The sequence below is a fragment of the Miniopterus schreibersii genome (assembly GCF_964146895.1).
Source record: "Miniopterus schreibersii genome assembly, chromosome: 11".
Lineage (NCBI taxonomy): Eukaryota > Metazoa > Chordata > Mammalia > Chiroptera > Miniopteridae > Miniopterus > Miniopterus schreibersii.
Window position 1 is genome coordinate 65178826 of NC_138111.1, and position 23874 is coordinate 65202699.

The 23874-nt window shown below is 40.7% G+C and overlaps 1 protein-coding gene across 3 annotated transcripts in view; it reads left to right on the forward strand.

Annotated features, from left to right (window-relative positions):
- Window positions 1-969: 969 nt before the first annotated feature.
- AOPEP (aminopeptidase O (putative)) overlaps window positions 970-23874 on the forward strand; it is a 331307-nt gene continuing 308402 nt past the window's right edge. The window contains exon 1 of one of the 3 annotated variants that reach the window (XM_081151075.1): window positions 970-1023. The gene's annotated coding sequence lies outside the window, so the exon portion shown is untranslated. The remainder of the gene's footprint in view (window positions 1024-23874) is intronic. The other 2 variants (XM_081151073.1, XM_081151074.1) reach the window with 2 other exon arrangements.

Genomic DNA, 23874 nt, shown 5'->3' on the forward strand with positions numbered 1-23874 from the left:
CATTTCTCTCCATCATTTCTCACCTAATCATTGAAAAAGCAACTCATCTCTGCACTCTTGTCTCCCAATAGTTCATTGTATTCACAGCAGCCAGGCTGATCTGATAAGACCAGATCCTGCCAGTCATGTGTTTAAAATTCTTCACTGGCTTCTCATGACACTTGAATCATTCCCCTTACAAAGACCCAGAAAGTCTCTGCAAGATCAGGATCCTCCTTGCCTTGCTGACCTCACCAGTTCTTCCCCAGCCTGCTTTCTCAGTCTGGAGGGCACCGTGTTCTGTCCTCTCATACCTTTCACACATACAGTTCCCTCTCTTATTTCCCGCGCCTCCAGATCCCTGCAGGGCTGGCTTCTCTCCTCCATGGACCTCTTCAGAGGGCTCTCCCTGGACATCTCACCCTCCCTCCTTTAGTTTTCCAGCAGCTGGCTTTTCTTCCACACACTGTCATCTCCAGAAGGCATATGTATTTGTTGAGACACTCAGTGTTTGCTTTCTCAGCTCAGCTACAAGCGCTCTCCGTCTGGCTGGGCTCGCGTCTGATCCCCGCTGCAGCCAGGTTCTGCGCCAGGTTCTGCGCCAGGTTCTGCGCCAGGTTCTGCACCAGGTTCTGCACCAGCTTCTGCGCCGGCGCTGCCTGGTGCACAGCGGGACCGGAATGAGCTGTGGCGCAATGAGTATGCGGAGTCTTATTCCGGGGTAAAAACCGGAATAAGAAGCGCAGTTTTGTATTTCAATAACTTGTTTTTTCTTAGGTGACAACAACATTTTGCAACTAGGAGTAGTTTGCTGGGGAACGGGGACGCCGGGAGAACCCAGTCCAGCAAAGCCGCTCCCGTCGTCACTGTCTGCGCCTGCGCACACCCCCGCGCCAGGCGGCCCCGATCAGCCCCCCCCAGGGGGCGGGGCAGGCCCTCGGCAGTCCCGGCGCACGTGGATGACGTCACTCGGCGCGTGCCCCGTAGCCCGTAGTAACCCTGAGCCTGCGGAAGTGGAGACCGCGGGGCAGGCTGCTGAGACAGGTAACCTGTGCGCTCCTTGTGGGGTCCCCGCTTTCTGCGTGTCCTGCGCCGGGATGGCGGCGGGGACTGTGGCATCCCATTCTGAGGGCGACCGGTAGCCCGCCCTACTCTGTTTTTCTTCGGTCTCGGGGTCCCCGTTCTCTCTCATCCGTCCCAGACTCCCGGAGGCTGACGCGGTCCTGGGGACTGGGCTGCGCGGCCGCTTCTCTCCGCGGCCGCTCTCGGGGTGGCGATGGGCGCTGACTCTCTCCCCGGTGGCACAGACCCTTCCTCGGCCCGCGGATGCCACCTCCTTCCTCTCGCCTCCAGGCCCGCCTCACCCACCCTTCCCGCTCCTCGACCCGCAGGTTCACCTCCAGGCTTGTTTAAGGAGACAGAACAGTTTCCGATGCTGTTGGTTTTCACTTGCACCCGTCCGCCACCACCCCGCCCCCTCCTCCAAGGATCCTTACTGAGTGCACCAAGTTTTGAGTTTTTGTGTGCCCAAAGAGCATTTTTTCTCTGTCAGTCCGGAGTTTTGCGCAGTAATGCATGTATTTGTTGGGTAAGGGGTGGCGCCGCAGTGTGAAAATCTGTTGTGATAATAAATGATCCACATGGGATCCAATCACCTGTTGAGATGGATGGAACACTTACAGCGTTTCATTAAAAAATGCTCCTTCGTCCTGGATTTCTTTTTGGTTTCCAAGCAGTGATGACAATTACCCTTGCAAAGGTAACCACCAAAATAAATAAGCAACAGAACCCCAGTAGGAATGTTTAGATCGCAAAACAAACAAACAATAAGATTCGTATGGTTGATTAAGGAATACAGGTTATTACAAAACCAACCAGAAAAGATATGGGAGGAGAAGGATTCTGAAATCTTCTATCTCACTGATGGTTTGGTTTTGTATTTTCTTGTACTTTTAGTATGTTCTGTTTTTGAAAAGGGCACATGTACTTCATATAATTCCCGCAAGCCTACCAAATGACTTGCTAATTGGTAAGGTTTGGTTCTTATATTTGAGAAACAAAGAATAAGTTTAGAGAATACTAGTAGTCACTCATTTTTGATCATCTGCTATATATCCCAGGGACTGTCCAGCAGTTTGTATGTGTCTTCTCCTTACTTCACACAACATTTTATGTTAGGAATTATTATCCTCAATTTACGGAGAAGGAAACTGAGTCTCAGTTATATGAAATTAACCTGGCAAATATTCATAGTAATTAAATAGTGGACCCAGGCTTTAAGTTCATGTTTGTGTATGACTTCAAAGCCTTTTTATTTAAGTACCTTTTTAAAAAAGTACTTAAAAATAACTCTGGTGAAGGCCTGGAGTGGGGTGGGAATCCGGTGGAGGGGGCAATGGGGAAAAACTAACTACCCCCCCCCCCAAACTCTACTGTTAATGATAAAATTCTAGGCTTTTTACAATAGTCACATGATTCTGTAAGCTTGTTCACTGATCTATCCAAATTATTTGACACTTTTTAATATCTTTAGTATTAGGTTCTTACACCTGGAATTCAAGCCTGGAAGTCTTAGTTTATGATCCCCCTACACACATACACCCCATCCTTAAAGAATGAGATAAATGACAAATAAGATGGTTCAGTCCAACCCTTTGTTTGGAGCCCTCAGGGAATGGGTAATTTTAGATAGTTGAAAGTTTTACAACTTTAGAAATGAAAATTATATTTTGACTGTTTTGGATGGAGAAGTTTCAAGTGTACTAAATAATTCCTTAAACACGAAGTATACTAAACGTTTTAATTTCCCCTGTCTCAGAGCAGTCATTATGAATGTCATTTATTGTCCTCTGTTGTAATATGATGATTTCCTCAAAGCTTTTATTATGTTTGATGCCCAAACTGTTTTGCAGTTTGAGTTTGCCTGTACTTTTTGTTGTCCATTTGTTAATGTTACCAAGAGATAGTAAACCACTGAAATTAAGAGCAGGGACTGGGAAACCACACTTCCAGGATTCAAGTCCTAGCTCAAGAGAGTAGGCTGGGGCAGGGTAGTTGACCCCTCTACACCGCAGTCTCCTCATTTGTGGAATAGGAATAATAATACTTTTCTCACAAGATTGTTGTGAGGATAGGATGTTAGTGTATGTAAAGAGCTTAGAACAAGCCAGGCTTATTGTCAGAGACTTGTCAGTGTGGGGCAAAAGTAGGTTTACAGTTGTGAGTACTCAAAACAGAGAGCTTATTCTTGTGTTATAATTTATTAATTACTGTATTATTGTTGGACAGCTGTAAACCTACTTTTGCCCCACCCTGGTATTATTAGTCTGGTTTAGACCTTAGGTTCTTTGAAAATTCCATTCTACTTTGAAAATTGTTATTCCATGAATGATATTTGATATGGTAATTACCCATTTATTAGAGAATTAAATTATCCTAATTGGAATCCCTAAGCCATTTTAGGAACTGTTAATTTGTTAAGTTTACTTTTATTGTTTTTGTACTGCAATATGTCTTTTTCTTGGGATGTTTGGAGTAGATATTTCAAATATTTTACTTTGTTATATGTATCAAAATAGGGACTTGGGATACATGGAAACCCTTGCCACTTTTGAGTTGAATGTCACTTGTTTACACATTCGTTTCTGATGCCCTGCACAGGTGTACTTTTGCACTCTTGGTATCATGATTCTCCTTATAAAACCTCCATTATGCCTAGGCCATTCACAAAGGCATCTCTTCAGTATAATTCTCTTTCCTTCTCTCTCCCTTCAAGGAAGTAAAAAAAAAAGGATTTTATCAACGAAGTGAAATAATGTTCCTTATGAAATTTGCAAGGTATGTACCCATTTCAGGAGGGTATTTTCAACAAAGGCCAGCTAAGAGTTGACACCCACTTCTTTGGTGTCCATAGTTAGGAACTTGAGAATAAGTGATCTGTCCTTTATTTGAATCCCGTTAGGGCTGACACTCGTGTTAAAACTTCCTGTTGAGCCCTAGCTGGTTTGGCTGAGTGGTTAGAGCATCGCCCTGCGAACTGAAGGGTCTTGGGTTTGATTTCCGGTCAAGGGCAGGTACTTCAGTTGCAGGCTTGATTCCTTGGGCCAAGTGAGGGAGGTAACTAATCAATGCGTCTCTCACATTGACATTTTTCTCTCTGTCTCTCCCCCACCCTTCTGCTCTCTCTAAAAAAAAATCAATGAAAAAATTTCCACGGGTGAGGATTAACAAAAAAAATAAAATAAAATAAAAAACATTAAAAAAAAATAAAAAACAACTTAAAGATTTTTTTGTTGTGGTAATTTACTAATTCAACCATTTTTTAAGTGTACAGTTCATTGGCATTAAGCACATTCACGCTGTTTCTAATATCACTGTTTTCCACTTCCAGAATTTTTAATCATCGCAAGCAGAAACTCTGTGCTCATTAAACAATAAATCCCCTCACCTTCCCCCCACACCTCCTCCCCACTCCAGCCCCTGTTAACCTCTGTTCTACTTTCTGTCTCTGAATTTCCCTATTCTAGGTACCTCATGTAGGTGCAATCAGGCACTTTCCTTTTGTGTCTGATTTATTTCACTTAGCATGTTTTCAAGGTTCGTCCATGTTGTAGCCTATATCAGAATTTTATTTCTTTTTAGGCTCAATAATATTCCATTGTATGTGTATATCATATGGCATACTTTTGATGCATACTGCATTATGCTTTTTACATTTTTCCTTTATTTATTTTTAAATTTATTTAAACTAAAATTAAAAAAAACAACATTTCACCCTTTTCTTCCAGCTCCCACCATCAGCCACTGGTTGCTATCAATCCACTCTCTGTACCTGTGAGCTCGCTTTTTTAAAAAAAAATTATTTTTAGATTCCACATATAAGAGAGACCATATGGTATTTTTCTTTTTCTGTTTGTCTTATTTCACATAGCATAATTCCCTTGAATTCCATCCATGTGGTTACAAATGGCAAGATTTCATTCTTTCTTATGGCTGAATAATATTCCGTTGTATATATAAAGAAATTGAGATATATATGTCTGTATACATATAATCTTTATTCATTCATCCATCAATGGGTACTTAGATTTTTTTCCATATCTTGGCTATTATAAATAATGCTGCAATGAACAGGGTACTGTTTTCCTGTTCTTTGGATAAATACACACAAATGGAGTTGCTAGATATATGGTAGTTGTATTTTTAACTTATGAGGGACCTCCATACTTTTCCATAGTGGCTGCACCAGTTTACATTCCCACCAGCAGTGCACAAGGCTTCCCTTTTCTCCACATTCTCAGTAGCACTTAGTATTTCTAGTCTTTTTGATAATAGTCATTCCAACAGGTGTGAGGTGATATCTCACTGTGGTTTTGATTTGCATTTCTGTGATGATTAGTGATTTTGAGCATATTTCCATGTACCTGGTGACAATCTATATGTCTTCTTTGGAAAAGTATCTCTTGAGACCTGCCCATTTTTAATCAGATTTTTTTTTTCTTTTGATTTGTATGAGTTCTTTATATATTTTGGACATTAACCCCTTATCAGACATATGATTTGCAATTTTTTAAAAAAATATATCTTTATTGATTTCAGAGAGAGGAAAGGAGAGGGAGAGAGAGAGATAGAAACATCAATGATGAGAGAGTCATTGATCGATCCCGCAACCCGGGCATGTGCCCTGACCAGGAATCGAACCCCGATCGCCTGGATCCTAGGTCGACGCTCAACTGCTGAGCCACGCCTGGCTGGGCGATTTGCAAATATTTTATCCCATTCAGTAGGTTGCCTTTTTATTCTGTTGATGGTTTCCTTTGCTGTGCAGAAGCTTTTTAGTTTGAGTAGCCCCACTTGTTTATTTCGTTTTTGTTGCTTTTGCTTTTGGTGTCAGTTTTAAAAAATTATGGCCAAGACCTGTGTCAGAGTTTACCATGTATGTTTTCTTCTAGAAGTTTCATGGTTTCTTCAGGTCTCATGTTTAAGTCTTTATTTTGAGTAAATTTTTGTACAAGGTGTAAAATAGTGGTCTATTTTCATTCTTTTGCATGTGGCTGTCCAATTTTCCCAGCATCATTTATTAGGACACTGTCCTTTCCCCATTGTATAGTCTTGGCTCCATTGTCTTAAATGAACTGACTATATACAGGGTGCCCCTAAAAGGTGTGTATACACTTTGAATAATTATAAAGTTCAGTGTTTATTAAAATACATTTCATTTTCAAAATAGAAGCTACTGACATTGTGTGTATACATTTTTTTGGCACACCTTGTATGTGTAGGTTTATTTCTGGGCTCTCTATTCTGTTCCATTCATCTATGCATCTGTTTTTATGTGAATTATGACTCTTTACACTTCTCATGTCAGGTGGTATGACTTAACACTTGGTGATTTGATTGGACTGTGATCTACTGGAGGATAGGAATGGAGATATCAACTGAAATAACATTGTTATTGAACTGTGAACAAAGTACCTGGTAACAGCGTTAAACTGGAGCTTGAGCATACATTATAGTGTTATTTTTCTTCTTATTTAATATTTAGTCTAAAAATAGTAAGGAAAAAATAATGATGATAATATTACATTACCTGTATTTCTACAGTGTTACAGTATGCCAGACATTGTTCTAAGCACTTTACCTATGAAGTAGGTACTACCATTGTTCAGTTTTACAGATGAATTGAGGCAGAGAGAAATTAATTGTTAAAATTATGAAGCTGGTAGGTGGTGAAATTGAGAATTGAGTCCTGGCCGGTGTGGCTCAGTTGGTTGGAGTGTCTGCCTGTGCAGGTTCAATTCCTCCTCAGGGCACATATCTAGGTTGCGGGTTCTATCCCCGTTGGCATGTGTATGATGTTTCTCTCATACATATTTCTCTCTCTTCTCTCTTTCCCCCTTCCCCTCTCTCTAAAATCAGTAAAAACATATCCTCCTGTGAGGATTAAAAAAAATTGAGGTTTGAACCTGGGTTGTGTGGCTCGAGTTGATTTATCCTAAGTTTTGAATTGACTCTTAGGTCAGTATCAGCTTTGCAATGTAAATGGTTTTGCCTGCCATACTCTTCCTCTGTCTTCTCCTTTCATATGGTCTTTAAAACAGAACATTACTTCTGAGCTTAGCAGGCAATGGAAGAGCAACTGCACCAAAACTGTCAAAAGGGTAACAGGTGTTTCTCATTTGTTTGGGGTGATAGCATATTAATGGAATTCAGGCTGCATTTTCACAGCTTAGTTCATATCACCTTTCTCTGAGAGCCTTGTCTTTGAAACAGATCCTGAAACTTTTTATGATCTCATATTACATATATATTGTGTGGGTGTTTGACTTTTAGAATACTGTACAGTTCCCACACTACTGTTCTGTGGCTAGAAAGAGCTTTTTGTTCGTGATGTTATTGACTGTCACAATAGTTTATGGCACACTCATTTTGTTGCTACCTCGTTACTCTGTGTTGCTTGATTTCCGAAGAAATTATTTTGAAATATATATATTTCACAATATATGTATATGATCAATTTCATTATGATTTTTTCTTGGCTTTCTTTTGCTTACATTGTATTTCTTTGACACTTGCACCTGAAGGTTTAGTTTTTGAAACTGATGGGAATAAGGATATGCTTGATATATTTTGGCAGCAAAGGAGACATATCAGCCTGTTTCTTTTGGCACCGATAACATCTTGTGTACACAGCAAATTTGGTGCATATTTGGAGGTCTGACGTGCTTGAGTAATGTCTGAAAGAAACAGAGCTGTAGAATGAGTGTGAGGGTTGAAAGGATGCTTTGATACATCCTGTTCACTCTTCACTCAGCAGTTGGGAGTCTGAACTGATTTGCCTATATTCATACGGTGTTATAATCCTTTTAAAAAGAAAGGATACAGTGTTCTCTTCTTTTGAATCGTACCTCATATTTCTGTAGCGTCTTTATTTGTGAGAGTGGACTCCCAAGTTTTTTACTCGTGTGTACTTAATTATCATTCTTATAATAGTATATTCTGGGTGAGAGATAATGACCTCAATTAGATAGTTTCCAGAGAGAATGACCTGATATGGTGGATCCAAGAAATACTTAGTTTAAATTGATAGGACTTTACCATTATGTGTAGGTGAAAGTGAGAAATCTAGGATGATCCCCAGGATTCTTCCTTGAGTAACTGGGTAGCTTGTACTGTCATTCACTAGAAAGACTTAGAAGACATCAGAACAGAGTATATGTAAGGAAGGCCACATAGCAGGGGCTCTCCACTTCTGAAACATGAGTAATTCTCTGCTGTCCTGTGCATTGTGGGATATTTGGCATTCCTGACCTCTGCCTACTAGATGCCAGTAGCTGGCCCCTCCAGTTGTGACAATCAGAAATGTCTTCAGAAGTCGCCAGATGTCCTCTGAGGGGCAGAATCACCCCCGACTGGAAATGCTGCCCTAGAGTCAGAAGAACTGGTGGGTTGGAGGAGTTTCTTTTTTTTCGCTCATTGCAAAGCTTTATTGAAACCTCTGAAACCAATACATTCCAATTTGAATGAAATAAGTAAAAGAGTTGAGGAGTAAGCAAGAGAGAGAGAATAGGGAGGGTACTGAGATTAGACTATGGATATTAAATATTTCAGAGGTGCTGCTGATGCAAGTAATGCAAATGTCAGAAATGAACCATTGTTTTGCTGAGTGGGGTGAAGGTGAAGGTTGTTGGCACCGAGTAAGAGATTTTGGGAGAGACAGAAAATAACCTATAGTTATGGAGCAAGTTGGAAAAGCAGTGGAGGGACAGCCTACGAGTTTCTGAAATGAAACTAGGACTAAGACTTTCTAGATGTTTATTTACTTACTTTGTCCACTAAGTGTTTCTCAACTCTTTTTCTAACATTATCAGTTCCCTGAACGTGTCCCTTCCGCCTGTGGTGTTTTAAAAAATAATGGAATTATCCAGCTTGCTTTGTATATTTTACATAGGTAGGGTTTTTTTGTTTGTTTGTTTTTCATTATTTTCTTGATCTGATTTTTGTGGTCCTGTACCTCTAAGTATACTATATTTCAAAAGGCCCTGGTTCTGTTCCAGGAGACCTAATTTCAGAGCATTTCTCTTGCATTTGGGCATCTCATTATACAGTCTGCTTTCTTTGGTAGAAGAAATATCAACATATCCTTAAATCTTATAACCTCTTAGAAGTGTTCTTCTTTATGTGTGTACAGTGTTGATTGAGATGTAATTACAGTGGACTCTGAGCAGGACATAAACTATGTGTAGAATATGCCTTAAATGCTATGTTCAATAAATCCATATTTCCAGTGGAACTTGCTTTTTTACCTTATTTAATGAGCTTACCCTGTATTATTCATCAAACAAAACAAAACAAACTCATAGACACAGAGAACAAATGGATGGTTGCCAAATTGGGGGGGGGTTGGGAGTTGGGTGACAAAGGGGAAGGGATTAAGAAGTACAAATTGGTAGTTGTGAAATAATCAGGGAGATGTAAGGTACAGCATAGGGAATGTAGTCAATAATATTGTAGTAACTATATGTGATGTCAGGTGGGCACTAGACTTATCAGGGGGATCACTTCCTAAATTATATAAATGTGTAATCACTATGCTATATACTTGAAACTAATACAATATTGAATGTCAACTGTAATTGAAAAATTAAATTTTAAAAAAGAAAAGAATAGGTACTAACTACCACCTCTTACAGAGCATTAAAACAAAACCTTACCTGCCCTGGCTGGTGTGGCTCAGTGGTTGGAGTGTCGGCCTGTGCACCGAAGGGTCTCGGGTTCAATTCCTGGTGAGGGGCATGTACCTGGGTTGCAGGTTTGATCCCCACTGGTTTGGGGTGCATGCAGAAGGCAACCAAATAGATGTCTCTCTCTCACATCTATGTTTCTTTCTCTCTCAAAAAGAAAAAAAAAAATCAATGGAAAAAATATTATCAGGTGAGGATTAACAACAATCTTCTCTGCAGATACAAGGTGATCTGGGTTTTACTATGTCACAAGTGTTGTCGTTGCAAAATGGGAAGTAAGTAAGTGGCATTAAAAGCCTTGATATTTTTACTTGATTCTCATACAAATTATTTTCTGTGGGAGCTGATTTATTTGGTGAAGTATAAAAAGCAGCTTTTATCAAGGAATACTTTGTGACAGCTAAATTCTCTATTGGTGATTAGCAATCATATTTTGTAACCTTATTTCTGTACTTAAGTATGAGGATTTCTAAGAAAAAGATTAATTTATTACCTCAGTAAAGATGATAACCAGTTTTTCACATAGGCCTGATTTGTTTTGGTGTTAGGATCTGGCACCTCAGAGGAGAAATGGGTTGCTCTTTCTAAACCATGAAAATGGACATTCATACTAAGTAGGAAAGTGTCAGAAGACATTTTGTCAGAGAAGCTACACTATAAACAGCAGCAGCAGCAGCAGCACATCCATCGGTGACTGTCTAGTGGCAGATGGCCCTAAACGATTTGCATGCTCAGTCTGTAACCCCGCTCAGTACTTGACAAACTCGACTCTTCAGTGGTCACCTTGGAACCAGTGGGTGCCCAGGGACTTCGACTATCATTAGTAACAGATCTTTTTGATTTGGAACGTGGCTTAACATCTTTTCTAATAAAGAGAGTGTTTTAGGTTCTGGAAATACTGTGGTTACAGTACGTGCAGCGTTTAGTTATTTTCTTAGAATAATTTCAGAAATTCATATACTTTACACTACAGGGTAAGTTATTAATGCTATGCAGTATTTGCAACATTTAACCAGCTTATAACACTTTAAAAACATCCTTCCCTATTGGTGTAGTTCTGTATTCATTTTCAAGGTTTATACATTTTTCTTAAGCATATAGCAAAGTCTAAAAGAAAAATATATTGCTTAACCGTACCTTTAAAACTTTCTGTTTAACAAGGACCCCAAATTGTCATTTATATGTTCACTTATTTATTTATTTATTTATTTTCCTCCCCTGAGAGGACATGCTTTCATTGATTTTAGAGAGAGAAGGGGGGAGAGAGAGAGAGAGAGAGAGAGAGAGAGAGAGAGAGAGAGAGAGAGAGAGAGAGAGAGAGAGAGAGAAACCTGATGTGAGAATGAAACATCAATTGGTTGCTTCCTGTATGTGCCCCAATCGGGGATTGAACTGCATCCTGGGCGTGTGCCCTGACAGGAATCAAACCTTTTGGTGCATGGGACGACACTCAACCAACTGAGCCACACCAGCCAGGGCTGTAAGTTCAAGTTTAAAAGATAATGGAGCTCTGGAAGATCTTTTAAAAATATTTAAGCTGTATCAAGTGCCTTTTTTTGTTTTGCTCCCAAATGCTTTTCAGTTTCTAGAAACTTGTTGAAACCTATTTCCTTGGGAAGGATGAACTCTACACGTTTTCACTTAACTGCTCAGAACCAGATGCTGCCCGGCCAGGCGTGGCTCAGCAGTTAGGCATCGACCTAGGATCCAGGTGATCAGGGTTCGATTCCCGGTCAGGGCACATGCCTGGGTTGCAGGCTAGCTGATCAATGACTCTCTCATCATTGATGTTTCTATCTCTCTCTCTCCCTCTCCCTTCCTCTCTCTGAAATCAATAAAGATATATTAAAAAAAAAAAAAGAACCAGATGCTGGGAGTATAATTTCAACCTTGATGAGGTGGATTTGAAAGCCATATAAAGAGGATGATGCACTCAATTGTGGTGTATAAATTCTGGACTTATCTGAATGGAGAAATCTATGTATTTATTCCTGCAAAGGACCAGAATATAAATATTGAGAACTTAATGCTTTTTATATTTCTAAGAATCTTTGACTTTATCCTTGAACTAATTTTGCCTCTTCATGCAGTATTCCTTGCGGCATGTCTGTACAGCTCTAAGCCTGTAACAATCACCAGATAAATTGCTAACTGGTGGAGCCTGTCTTGATTTCCTGCTAAAGGAAGTGTAGTTCTCTAGGATAGGAACAGAGGGACCTCTTGCCCTTCCTAAGTATATAGTTTCCTATAGGGAACAGAAGGGTTGTCCTTGCAGGGTAGGAAGCAGGTGCTGGAGGGTCAAACAGAGGCCAGGAATTGGAGGGATAGGAAGGGAGTTGCCAAGAAAAGACAAGTTTATCACCCATACTACAGGTTTTGAAGGATGGGAATTTCTTGAAGATACTGAGCAGCAAGAGTCCTATACAAGAAGCCCTACAGCATGTGGTGAGAGCATTCACCAGATGGGGCCATTGTTTAGCATCACTGAACTCCACAGTGAATTGTAAATAGTGCTGGTTGGGAGGAGGCCACAGTTAGATTAAGCCTGTGGGTCTCAGAGCCTGGTCTCTGGACCAGCAGTGCCAGTATCACCTGGAACTTGTTAGAAATACAAATTCTTGGAGGCCAGTTGTCTGTTTTAACAAGGTCTTCAGGTGATTCTAAGTGCACACCAAGTTTGAAAACCAGTGGCAATTCGAAGTGGTTGAGAACCACTTTGCCGAATTGTGGTGGCAAAGTCACACTGCTGAGAAAGACTGAGTGAAAACTTCATCACGTGCCATACATCCTTTGGTCTTTATGTAGGGATAGCATTCCTGTTAGAGTGTGCTGTGTTTCAAGTTGAAGGACAGAATGATACTGGTGTCTTCACTATAGGTACAAGGAGCGGAGAACGCTGTGCTCATAGGGGGAGAATACCCTTGTTCATGGCTGCAGTCTGCACTGGAATCTAAATTCTGCTGACTGTAATGGAGGAGAGCTTTCACCTTGCCTTCTTTTTCATTTTAAATATTTATTCCTTGATTATTATTTTATATGTGCAATGACCTGTGAGAATCCTATTTTTATGGCTTTGTGATAGAAAGAGTTGGTTCAAGTAGCTAAGTGGTTCAGAAGCACTAGGGTATATAAGAATTACCTGGACATCTCATTTAAAATGTGTATTAGTGGCACCTATCCCTGGAGAACCTGATTTAGTAGATCTGACATAGTGTCCAAGAATCTGTATTTTTAACAAGCAGCACTCCCACCAACCTGTCCCTGTCCAGTTGATTGTAGCATATGTGTTTCTTTGACCACACTTCGAGAAGCACTGTGCCTATTTCTGAAAAGCACATGTGCTGATTTATCTGGTTGTACTTTTACTCTTGAGTTCTGAGATACAAATGTTTTCATGAGTTTTGGGGGATATTTACAGATATGGATTTTAATTGCTAGTAATGAAGCTATCTGAATGTTTAGTATTCACTGAGAAACTGTACAGAGATGCTTGGGATAAAAGTCATTGAGAAATCATGAGTAGTCTTCCTAAGTTAAAAATCCCCCAAAGGCCACTTTGACAGTGTAATATTATAACATGAAACCAATCAGACTTACAGATTTTGTTGTTCTGTAATTAATATTTTCTGAATAATCTTTAGGAAGCCTCCTTTACACTTATGGGGCTACATATTAAAAATTCACATGGTAAAAGAATAGAATAACCCTTTCCCTTTTCAGAGTCTGTAAACCATGTGCTAGGTGCCTAAAAGGCATCAAGAATGTAAAGAAAATACCATGTTAATGAGCCTACAGACTAGTACCCTAAGTACACTGTCGGGGGCAGGAGTATATCTAAAATGGTGTATGATTTTTTTTCCTACATGGAATTATATAAAAATTGTTGTATCTAGCTTTCAAAAGACGATTAATGAAGAAGAATGGGCAGGAAGCATCCCCCCCATTATAGTCATTACCTTAAAAGTCGGCCCCTTGGCCCCTGGCTGGGTTAGAGCATCATCCCTGTATGCTAAGGTTGCTAGTTTCATCCCCGGTTGGGCACATAAAAGAAGCAGCCAGTGAATGCATAAATAAGTGGAACAACAAATCCATGTTTCCCTCTGTCCCTTCCCCCCTGCCCCCCTCTTTCTCTCTCTTTCTTAAAGTGATCAATAAATAAAAAATTTTAAAAAGAAAGTGGGCCCCTCTGTGGGCTTTCAGGACTGGTGTCAGCAGGAGGGAAACAGGGTCATCAAAGGCCGGCCCACCTGATCATGGGACGGCTTCTGCCTCCTGCAGCCCTGTTGGACAAGCAGAGCATGGCAGCAGGACCCGGCCTGTACTGCACCGTGTCCAAGAGCTTGTAGCACCCTGTGCTTGCAGCTGTGTCCCTGTGGGGCCTCCCGCCTGCCATTTCCCCCCCACCACTCCAGTGTTATTCGCAAACACCTTTTCTTGGCTAAGTGCCAGTCCTGTTGCTCCCGTCGAGCATTGCCTTTATAGAATAGAACTTTATGAAACAGAGCTTTAGGCCTTGGCCAGGTAGCTTAGTTGGATAGAGCATCATACCAATACACCAAGGTTGTGGGTTTGATCCCTGGTCAGGGCATATACAAGAATCAACCAGTGAATGCATAAATAAATGGGACGACAAATTGATGTTTCTCTTTCTCTCTCTCTCCCTTTCTCTCTCTAAAATAAATTTTTTAAAACCCCAGAACTTTATAGGATAGAAAAAGATGTTCTGTTTTCTGAACATTCTAATTTTCTTGTCATTTTTTAAAGTGTAGATATAGATGTTCAGAGGTTAAGCTGATTTTTTAAATTAGTGTTTTCTCAATTTGTGTGCAAGATGATTTAAAGTGGTATGCGGATAAGCATATTTTTAATCTAAATAGTTATATATCTATTTTAATATATGGTAGAAAAATGTAAATTAGCAAATCAAACCCATGATTTCATGATGTTATAAAAGGTGAGTCAATGGTAAAGTGGATTGAAGAAAAGTATTTAATAAATAATAACACAGATTGTATGAGGATGTCACATGACTGAAGTTTGGGAAATACTGTTTTAAACAAATACCCAAGGTTTATACTTTTTGAAATCATCTTTAAAATAATATAAAAATGTTAAGATTAAAATGCTATGCCATGTTGGAGGGAGATGTGTACTTGGTGTAGCATAGCTTTTACACTTCAAGTTCCTATTCAGATTAAGATGCACATCTTTTAATTAGTCCTTTTAAAACACCAAGCTTATAATAATCCATGTCTTTACCGAGTCTTTTGTTCAAAATTACATAAGATTTTCTATCTTCTGTAGGACACAGGTGAGAAAATTGCTATAACGCTTTGTTTAAATGGTTTGTTCTTTCCCCCTCATTTTAAAAAATAACAGCTTTATTGAGATATAATTTGCGTACCATAAAATTCATCCTTCAAAAGTGTATAATTCAGGGTTTTTTTGTATATTCACATTTTTGTGCAGCTATCACCACTGTCTAATTTTAGCATATTGTCATCATTCCAAAAGGAATCCCATTAGCTATTAGCACTGACTCCCATTCTGCCTTTCCCCCAGTCCCTGGGAACCACTAATTTACTTTCTTAGGTCCCTGTGGATTTGCCTATTCTGGACATTTGGTATAATGGAATCATATAATATGTAGCCTTTTGTGTCTTCCTTTCACTTTACATAATGTTTTTTTGTTTTGTTTTTAATATCTCTTTATTGATTTCAGAGAGAGGAAGGGAGAGGGAGAGAGAGAGAAACATCAGTGATGAGAGTCATTGATCCCCTGCCTCCTGCACGCCCCCAACTGGGGATTGAGCCCGCAACCCGGGCATGTGCCCTGACCAGGAATTGATCCTTGATCTCCTGCATCCTAGGTTGATGCTCAGCCGCTGAACCATAATGTTTTAAAGGTTAATCCATGTTGAGGTCTGTATCAGTACTTCAGTCCCTGTATGGCTAATATTCCATTGCATAGATGTAGCATATTTTGTTTAGCCATTCCTCAGTTGGTAGGCATTTGGGTTGTCCTGGTCTTTAGCAGCACATAAAGATGCCTGGGCAGTTGAAATAGTTGCTGGCTGAGGGTAGAGGGACTCATGCTGAGTGGGAACTGGAGTTGGCATCTCTTATTGTCATGGATTTGAGGAGTCTGTATCTGCCATCTCTTTATGCTGGTAAAATCCCTTCTCCTAAGAGCTGGAGCAGTAACTTTTTCTCCATAGCAGAACATTTGTTGTTAGTAAACTATTTTTATATTCCTTCTTTAAGGGTTGAATTTAAAAAATAGCATCTACTAAAAATAGTGTTTCTTTAACATTTCTAGAAGAGGAAATCTTACTGAAAAAGTTGATATTTTTATCTATATTTTTTCCAGTTTCTTTATTTTTACCCTGTTGAACCCTGCAGCCCAACTCTATTAATCCTGATCCTGTTTCCAGTATGTGAGTATTTATAGACAATAATAAATTATATTAATTCTCCTAATGGAGTTTTAAAAGTTTTGTTAATTTTGATCCTAGCATAACAAAAAAGGCTGGGTGGTCTGATAAAGACCTCATCTTTAAATATTAAGCCAGTTCTTTTTATTTTTAAAGGCTGTGTTAATTGAATTATATTCACAAAAGTATTCAATATTTATTTATCTTGGTCCAGTGGTGTGCAAAGCACTTCCTGGAATAATAGCCCTTCCTTTTGCATCTACTGTAGTCACACCTTATTTCAACTGTTGTACTCAGATTGTACAGTGAGGACAGTGGGTGAACTTGAGTGTGACCTGGATTATGAAGGTTTTAGAAACTGTGTCATGTGAGAAGCAGGTGAAAGAATTGAGGTGGTTCAGTTTTTGAAGAGAAGACTTGGGCAGTGTCATGATAGCCCTCCCAGCCATTCAGGACTTGTCTATAGAAGTTGGGTTCTTCTGGAGAGTGATGGGGAGGAATTTGAGTGAAAGAAGCGTGTATAAACAAGGCTGGTACTCCTGCTGGTTTAGAAGTAGGCCTACCACATGGATTTGTTTTCTAATTTTTTAGCCTTATGTACCTTTCCACTATCTTCCAATTCCTCGAATATCTAGTCCAGTGTCTGATGGTTGGAATGGTTTCTGGGTAGTATTTTGCCTTTTCAGGGATATATGGAGTGTTACGTTATGACATTATCACATCATCACTAATACATGACTTTATCTGTAACAAAGAGGATGTAAACATGTAAAGTGTTGTTTGGTGTCATGCAATTTTATATGTAAATTTTATTAGGTCAGGATTAAATTATACCTTCTATTTAGTATATGTGTAAGATTCTGTCACTCTTTAAAACCATGAGCTGTAACATAGTGTAAATCACTTTGGCAACAAGCGGCAGTTTATGGTGGCATTTAAGAGCCGTGGGGAAGACCTGGGGATGCTGGGTATTCATGTTTGTGTGGTGATATGGGATATTTCTTGACCTGTTTCAGTGTTGTCTGTCTCATTCAGCTAATGGATTTAGGGTCTAATGCACTTTTCTGTGCTTTAAACAGGGATTTTTGATCAAGGCTTGGACTGTGCTTCAGGCAATAGAGTATAGTGCTAAGAATCTGGAATCTGGAGCCACACCATATGAACTGAAATTTCAACTCTTCCATCAAATAACTGTTAACTTAGGGAAGTATCTTAACCTCTCTGGGTGTCAGTTTACCCATCTGTAAAATGGAAATGATAGGTAGTAGGACTAAGTGTAATAATGTACTTAATGTGCCTAGCCTGTCTCACAGCAAGCACCCAACTGATGTTAGATACAGTTGCTCATTGTTAATACTAGTGTGTAAAGGTCAAGTGCCTTCTCAAGGATTTCTGAATAGTCCAGAGGAGTTCTGAATTGACTGGATCCCCAAAAGGGCAAGAGTGTGTTCTACATGGCTTCTCTAAGCATTCTAGATTCATGTTGCTTTCTTGGGGTCAGCACGTTCTAGGGAAGTGTTGGGTGGATTGGATTCTCCTGGCTGCCATAGTCTAGGTGTGTTCCGCACCTGTTGCCTGGACCTTGGAAACTTGAAGTGTTTGTGGCATGGGCGTTCTCTGGCATTTTTTTTCAGCGGAATGAGGCTGAATGTGCACTTAATTCATAGGAACACTGGAACATCAGAGCCTTTGCAAAACTGCACCCCCTTATGCCGTACAAGAAAAGCAATATGTTTGTCTCAAGGGAGATATAGAACAGGACAAGAAAAAATATTTCATGTTAATGGATGACAGTGGACTATATCTAAATCTCCATGAGTATCATAAAACTGTATTCAATTTCATATGGTTAAGGTTATTCAGCAGGTGTCTGTTTAGCATTTATTCATACTGGTTAGCTTTGTCCGGGAGAGAGAGTGAGAAAACCCGTGTGTGGATTACTGAGCCTGCTTCTCAAAGCCAGGTCAGGATCCTCATGCTCTTTTCCTGGTGGCTGGGTAGCGGGGTTCCTCCCGGTTTTCTCTCCTCTCCCACTGCCCCACCTACTTCCTCTCCTGGAATTTTGTTTTTCCCCGGATTCACTTTCCTTAGCCTTCACCTTTCCTTATTTCCCCTGTGGTTATTTTAAGACCCTTTTGGGGTTAGGAATCTGACTGCTACTCCTTATGGGGGAAAAATATGAAAGGGCTAACAAATTGAGGTCATTTAAAGATTTGAAGTCTTTATAATTATAATCACCAACTCAGTGCTGAGGTAATAACAGCTAAAGTTGTAACTGGAAGATGAGATGGGCTTCTCTCCTCCTCATGCTGAGCACAAAGCTCACCAGTCCTATTCTGTTCTGTGGACTGCTCCTCTGTCTCCTCTATCACCCCTGAATGTCCTTCCTTCCAGCATCTGTGGAAATTGATGAAATCAAGAAATAGCTACAGGAATCCTCCTTGGTCTCAAGTGTGTGGTTTGCATTTCCAAGGACCTCCAGATAGGATGCTACTCTGTTTTAAAATGTACCTGAGATTTTATTAAATTAGGTATGGTAGGGTGATAGACATTGAGACAAACTGCTTTTGAAAGAAGAGTTTATTGTTTACAGTTCCCAAGAGGATGGGTATGCCACACAGGGCCACACATGGAAGCACCAGCGTCAGTCTGTCAGTCTGGAGGCAGAAGGAGTGCAGGGAAAACATGGGCAGGAGTTTTGGTTGTGGTTTTGGGGCGAAGGCAAAGCAGGGTGGTGTATGCATGTTTAGGATTGGCTAGTTTGAGTAATTTCGGCGGGCTCTGGGCTACAGGGGTAGTCTGTGTTGTTTGGTATCTTGCCCTGGAGTGATTTAGTGTAGGGGAATTTAGCTTGGTGTGTAAGAGTTAGATAAAGGAGGTGGGTGGGGCTATCAACCCTGGTTGCATATTAGCTAGCCCTGGAAGGGATTGTGTCTCCAGGATCAGCAACACCCTGTGATGTCAAAGTGTCATAAAATACAGAAAATAAAAACATGATTAGTACATACCCTTTCCAGTGGACCTGTGCTTATCACAGAAGTGATTTTTTTTATTGGCGTTTTCTTGTTGAATGATACAAAGTATGGTAAAGTGGCTCCTGCACTCCAGGAGATTATAGTCTCTCTTAGTGGATAAAGCCTGCATACATGAAATAGTGACTAGTTATGCAGGGCACAGGGATATCACATGAAAGAGAAAGAGCCACACGGGGTCGTGCGAGTTCAGTGGAGGGAGACCGGAGCCTCCAAGGAGCAGCCGTGGGCAGTGGTGAAGAGGATGGTCTTTCGAGTCCGACTGCTGGGTGCACCTGGCTTCATTGATTAGCTGGGGAACCTTGGGGAAGCTATTTGATCCCAGTGTTTTAGTTTCCTCACCTGCAAATGAGTTTAATAATAATAGTGCCCACCTCATAGAGTTATTGTGAGGACTGAATGAGTTAATACATAAAAAATGCTTGGAACAAGACCTGGCACTTAGTAAGTACTCGGTAAATGTCAGCTGTTATCGGGGCTGTGGAAGAACGTTTAGTGAAGTGGGTAGAATTGGCCTCTCCTTTAAAGAGAAGAGGAGATGTGCTCCTTTGTTGAGGCAGGAGGAAGGAGTGGTGGCTGGATGTGAGGCTGACAAAGCCAGGCAATAGGAGGTGGCTCTGGTAGGATAAGGTTGAAGATATAGGTTGGTAAGAGCTTTGAATGCTAAGGAGTCTGCATTTTTTTCTTTAAATGATAGAAATTCATTTGACGCTTTTTTTTCTCTTTTTTTTCTTAAAGCAGGGAACATAACATTAAATTGGTGCCCCAGGAATCAGTCTTGGTAGAATGGTTTTGGAGGGAGGAGATGCTTGGTTCAGAGTGTATAAGTTGGGGTAGATTAAGCTAGCAGTAGTAATAATTCTAAAATCTTTGTGATTTATAAAAATAAAGGTATGTTTCTTGCTCATGCTGGGTGTTCATCACAGCTCAACTGGGGGCTCTGCTTGTCACAATCATTTGGAGACCCAGGCTGATAGAATAGCCTACATCTCATATTTTGTTTGCCTGAAGAGAGGGAAAAGAGCACTCTGGAGCACCAGCAATTAAATACTAGGCCCAGAAGTGACACTCACACTTCCATTTGCAACTAGTAAATTGGCTAGAGCTAGTCATACGGCAGTCACCAGTTACAGGGGTTCTAGAAATTGCAGTCTCTCCGTGTTTAAGGGGAGGGGCTGGAGAGGAAGAACTGGGGTTACATGATGCCGTGGGCCCACCTCATCACCTCGTGGTCCGTCTTTGATTGTTACGCTCGTATTAATCCCTATGCTGCATGACCACATTCTGGTCAACAACAGACCGCATATACTGCTGTGGTCACACAAGATTATAATGGAACTGAAAATCCCCAGCACCTCTTGAGGCTGCCGCCGTCCTGACACTGCAGCCATCGTAACCGTTGTAGCACAACATGGGACTTATTTGTGGCGACGCTGCTGTCAGCAGACCCACTCGCTGTGCTGCTGGTTGTACCAAAGTACAGCACATACAGTTATGTACAGTACATAATGCTGGATAATGCTAATAAACAACTACGTTTCTGGTGGGTGTGTTTACTATAGTTTTAATGTTATTTTAGCAGAAGGTGATATTTCTACTTAAAAAAAGTTTGCTATAAAACGTTACACCACGTTTGGCAGGCAGCAGCCTCATGCACCTTGTGCTTACCTGCCTCTTGACTGCATCATTTTCTCTTCTGCTTGATTTAATCTTGTGTTGTTTTATAAATTTAATGTAGCCCACATGTACAGTGTTTATAAAGCCTACAGTAGTGTACAGTTATGTCTGAGGCCTTCACATTCACTCACCGCTCACTCACTGACTCGCCCAGAGCAACTTCCAGTCCTGCAAGCTCCTCTCATAGTATGTGCCCTTTACATACAGGTATAGCATTTTTTACCTTTTATACCGTATTTTAACTCTACCTTTTCTATGTTTGATACACAAATACCATTGTGTTACAATATTACAATTGCCTACAATATTTAGTACAGAAACATCCTTACATGTTCATAACCTAGAAGCAATAGACAATATACCATACAGCCTGGGTGTGCAGGCTAACCACCTAGGTTTGTGTAAGTGCACTCTGTGATGTTCGCACAATGATGAAATCACCTAACAAAGCATTTCTCAGCATATTCCTGTCATTAAGTGGTACACGACTGTATTCATAAATAGAACTAAAGACAGCTCACCACACAGAGAGGCTCATTTAGAAGATTGTTGTATAATAATTCAAGTAGGAGGGTTTAGTTTCTGGATCAGGGTTGTTGCAGTCAATATGGAGAAGAGTTGGGTAAAAGAAAAAATTTGAAGGAATAGTATTTAAAAGTTGATAATTGATTGGGTAGAGTCACAAAGGAAAGAGGAGTCAGGATGAGGCAAAACTTTTGGACCCAGTGGAAGGTGATATAACATAAATGTGGAAGCTGGTGTGTCTAGAGCGGTGCTTCTTGAAGACTATGCAGCAGCCAGTGCCTGCCCACAGACTGAGACGGTTTGCAAGGAAACAACTACAGAAATAGAGTCATCATTTATAAACTTTTATAGTAATTATCTTCTTTTTTCCCTGTGCTATAGTTTGTTCCAATTATGTTTATGTTAAATCTAAAATAAATTGGGGCTGCGCTGGCAGGTGTTCTGAGTGGTTAGAGCACCGGCCCGCTCACTGAAGGGTCGAGGATTCGATTCCGGTCAAGGGCATGCTCCTGGGTTGCAGGCTCCTTCCCTGGCCCCGGTAGGGGAGTGCGGGAGAGCCAGCCGGTGTGTGTCTCCCACAGTGATGTTTCTTTCTCTCTCATGTGGGCTCGCCCTCTCTCTCCCTTTTTCCCCCTCTCCTTCTCCCTCTCTCCCTTCCACTCTCTCTAGAAATCAATGGAAAAAATACCCTTGGGTGAGAATTAACCGAAAAATAAAATAAGTTGGGGCATGTATCTTACAGGTTTTATTTCTTTTTCTTTGTGTGTGTGACTTGTTTTTTATTATATTTTACAAAGGTATTGACCTATAACGGAAGGGGTAAGAAAGAACTAGCCCTTTACCACAGGTAGTGTGGGAAGCAGTGCTTTGGAGATAGAGTAACAGGAACTTAAAAGATCAAAGCTGGCGATAAGGAGTTGAGTCTTTTCCACAGATCGGAGAGTTGAGTACTTGAGATGGGAGCAAAAGAAAGACTCTAAAATGCGATGAGCACCCAGGTCTGAGCCTTGAGGTACACCCGGCATTCTGGGGGCAGACATGTAAGAGGGGCTGCAGGTAGCACAGTGCCCAGAAACCATCAGAGATACTGGGAGGTGGTTAGTGGTGTCAGACACCACGGAGAGTCAAGGAGCATAAGGACTGATGTCAAGCTAAATTTAGCAAGAAGTAAGTCACTGTGAATGTTTAAAAGTGAACTTTTAGTATAGTGGTGTGGCCAGATGCCAGATTTCAAGTTTTAAGAAATGCCTGAAAATAAAATAGAAGAGGGGGTAAACTCTCGGTTGGAAAATTTTAATAGCAAAACAAAGGCAAAGACTAGAATGGGAGTTATTGGATCAAACAAGGGAAAGCACATTTTGTTGTTATTGTGTTTTTGTTTTCGTTCCTCAAAGGAAAACCTGAGCAACTTCAAAGGCTCCTATGAGCTGAGAGGTGGGAAAGTGGGTATGGGAAGGAAGGAGGTGGCAGAGTTCCATGGCCAGGAGCAGGAGTGGAGCCCGGAGGCCATGGCGGTGGGGGGTGGTGAGGATGGGGCTGGTGGAGAGGAAAGGTGCAGTGACCAGATAATTACTGGTATTGCAAACTGAGGGTGGTTAGAAGAGGAAAGGCATGGGAATTTGCACATCGCAGTGGATTGGAGTGGGAAAATGCCAAGTGGGGCATTACCGAGGTCCAGCATGGATGGGAGGTGTGGTCCAAGTGAAGTGAGCAAGATGTCAGAAGCCCTACTGAGAGCACTGGCGAAATGGCTCAGAATTGTGACCATGGATCTAGTCGAGGAAATTCAGCTTCTTATTCTGGTTAATGCTTAGTAAGTCTGAGTACTGAAGCACAAAGTAATGGGGGAAGGCATGGAAGCAGATTACTTAATCCTTGTAGTGCTTAACAGAAGAATAAAAATATGGTACAAAATGTAAGACAAAATTATTTAATTAAACCTAGACACACTCATTATTCATCGAAAGTATGAAAGGAATATAAATACTATGTTTTAGGTGCTCTAAACATTATAAAATTTAAAATGTGCCTCAAAACTCCTACCTGTCAGAGTCTGTTTCTTGTTTTCATTTAGCTCTTCTTTTAAATATTAGAATTGGAAAAGAGCTGGGCAGCGTCTATTGTTTTTATTTTGTTGGTTTTTTAAAAATATGTCTTTATTGATTTCAGAGAGAGGAAGGGAGAAGGAGAGAGGGAGAAACATCAACGATGAGAGAGTCATTGATTGGCTGCCTCCTGCACGCCCCCCCACCAGGGATAGAGCCCACAACCCGGGCATGCGCCCTGACCCGGAATCGGACCTCCATCTTCTGGATTGATCTCCTGGATCATAGGTCGATGCTCAACCACCGAATCACTCTGGCTGGGCAGTGTCTGTTGTTTGTGCCCACCCCTTTCTTCTCTGACCTAATTATTCTTCCTTCACAGTCTTTTTTTTTTTTTTTTTTTAAATCTTCACCCAAGGATATTTTTTCCATGGGGTAG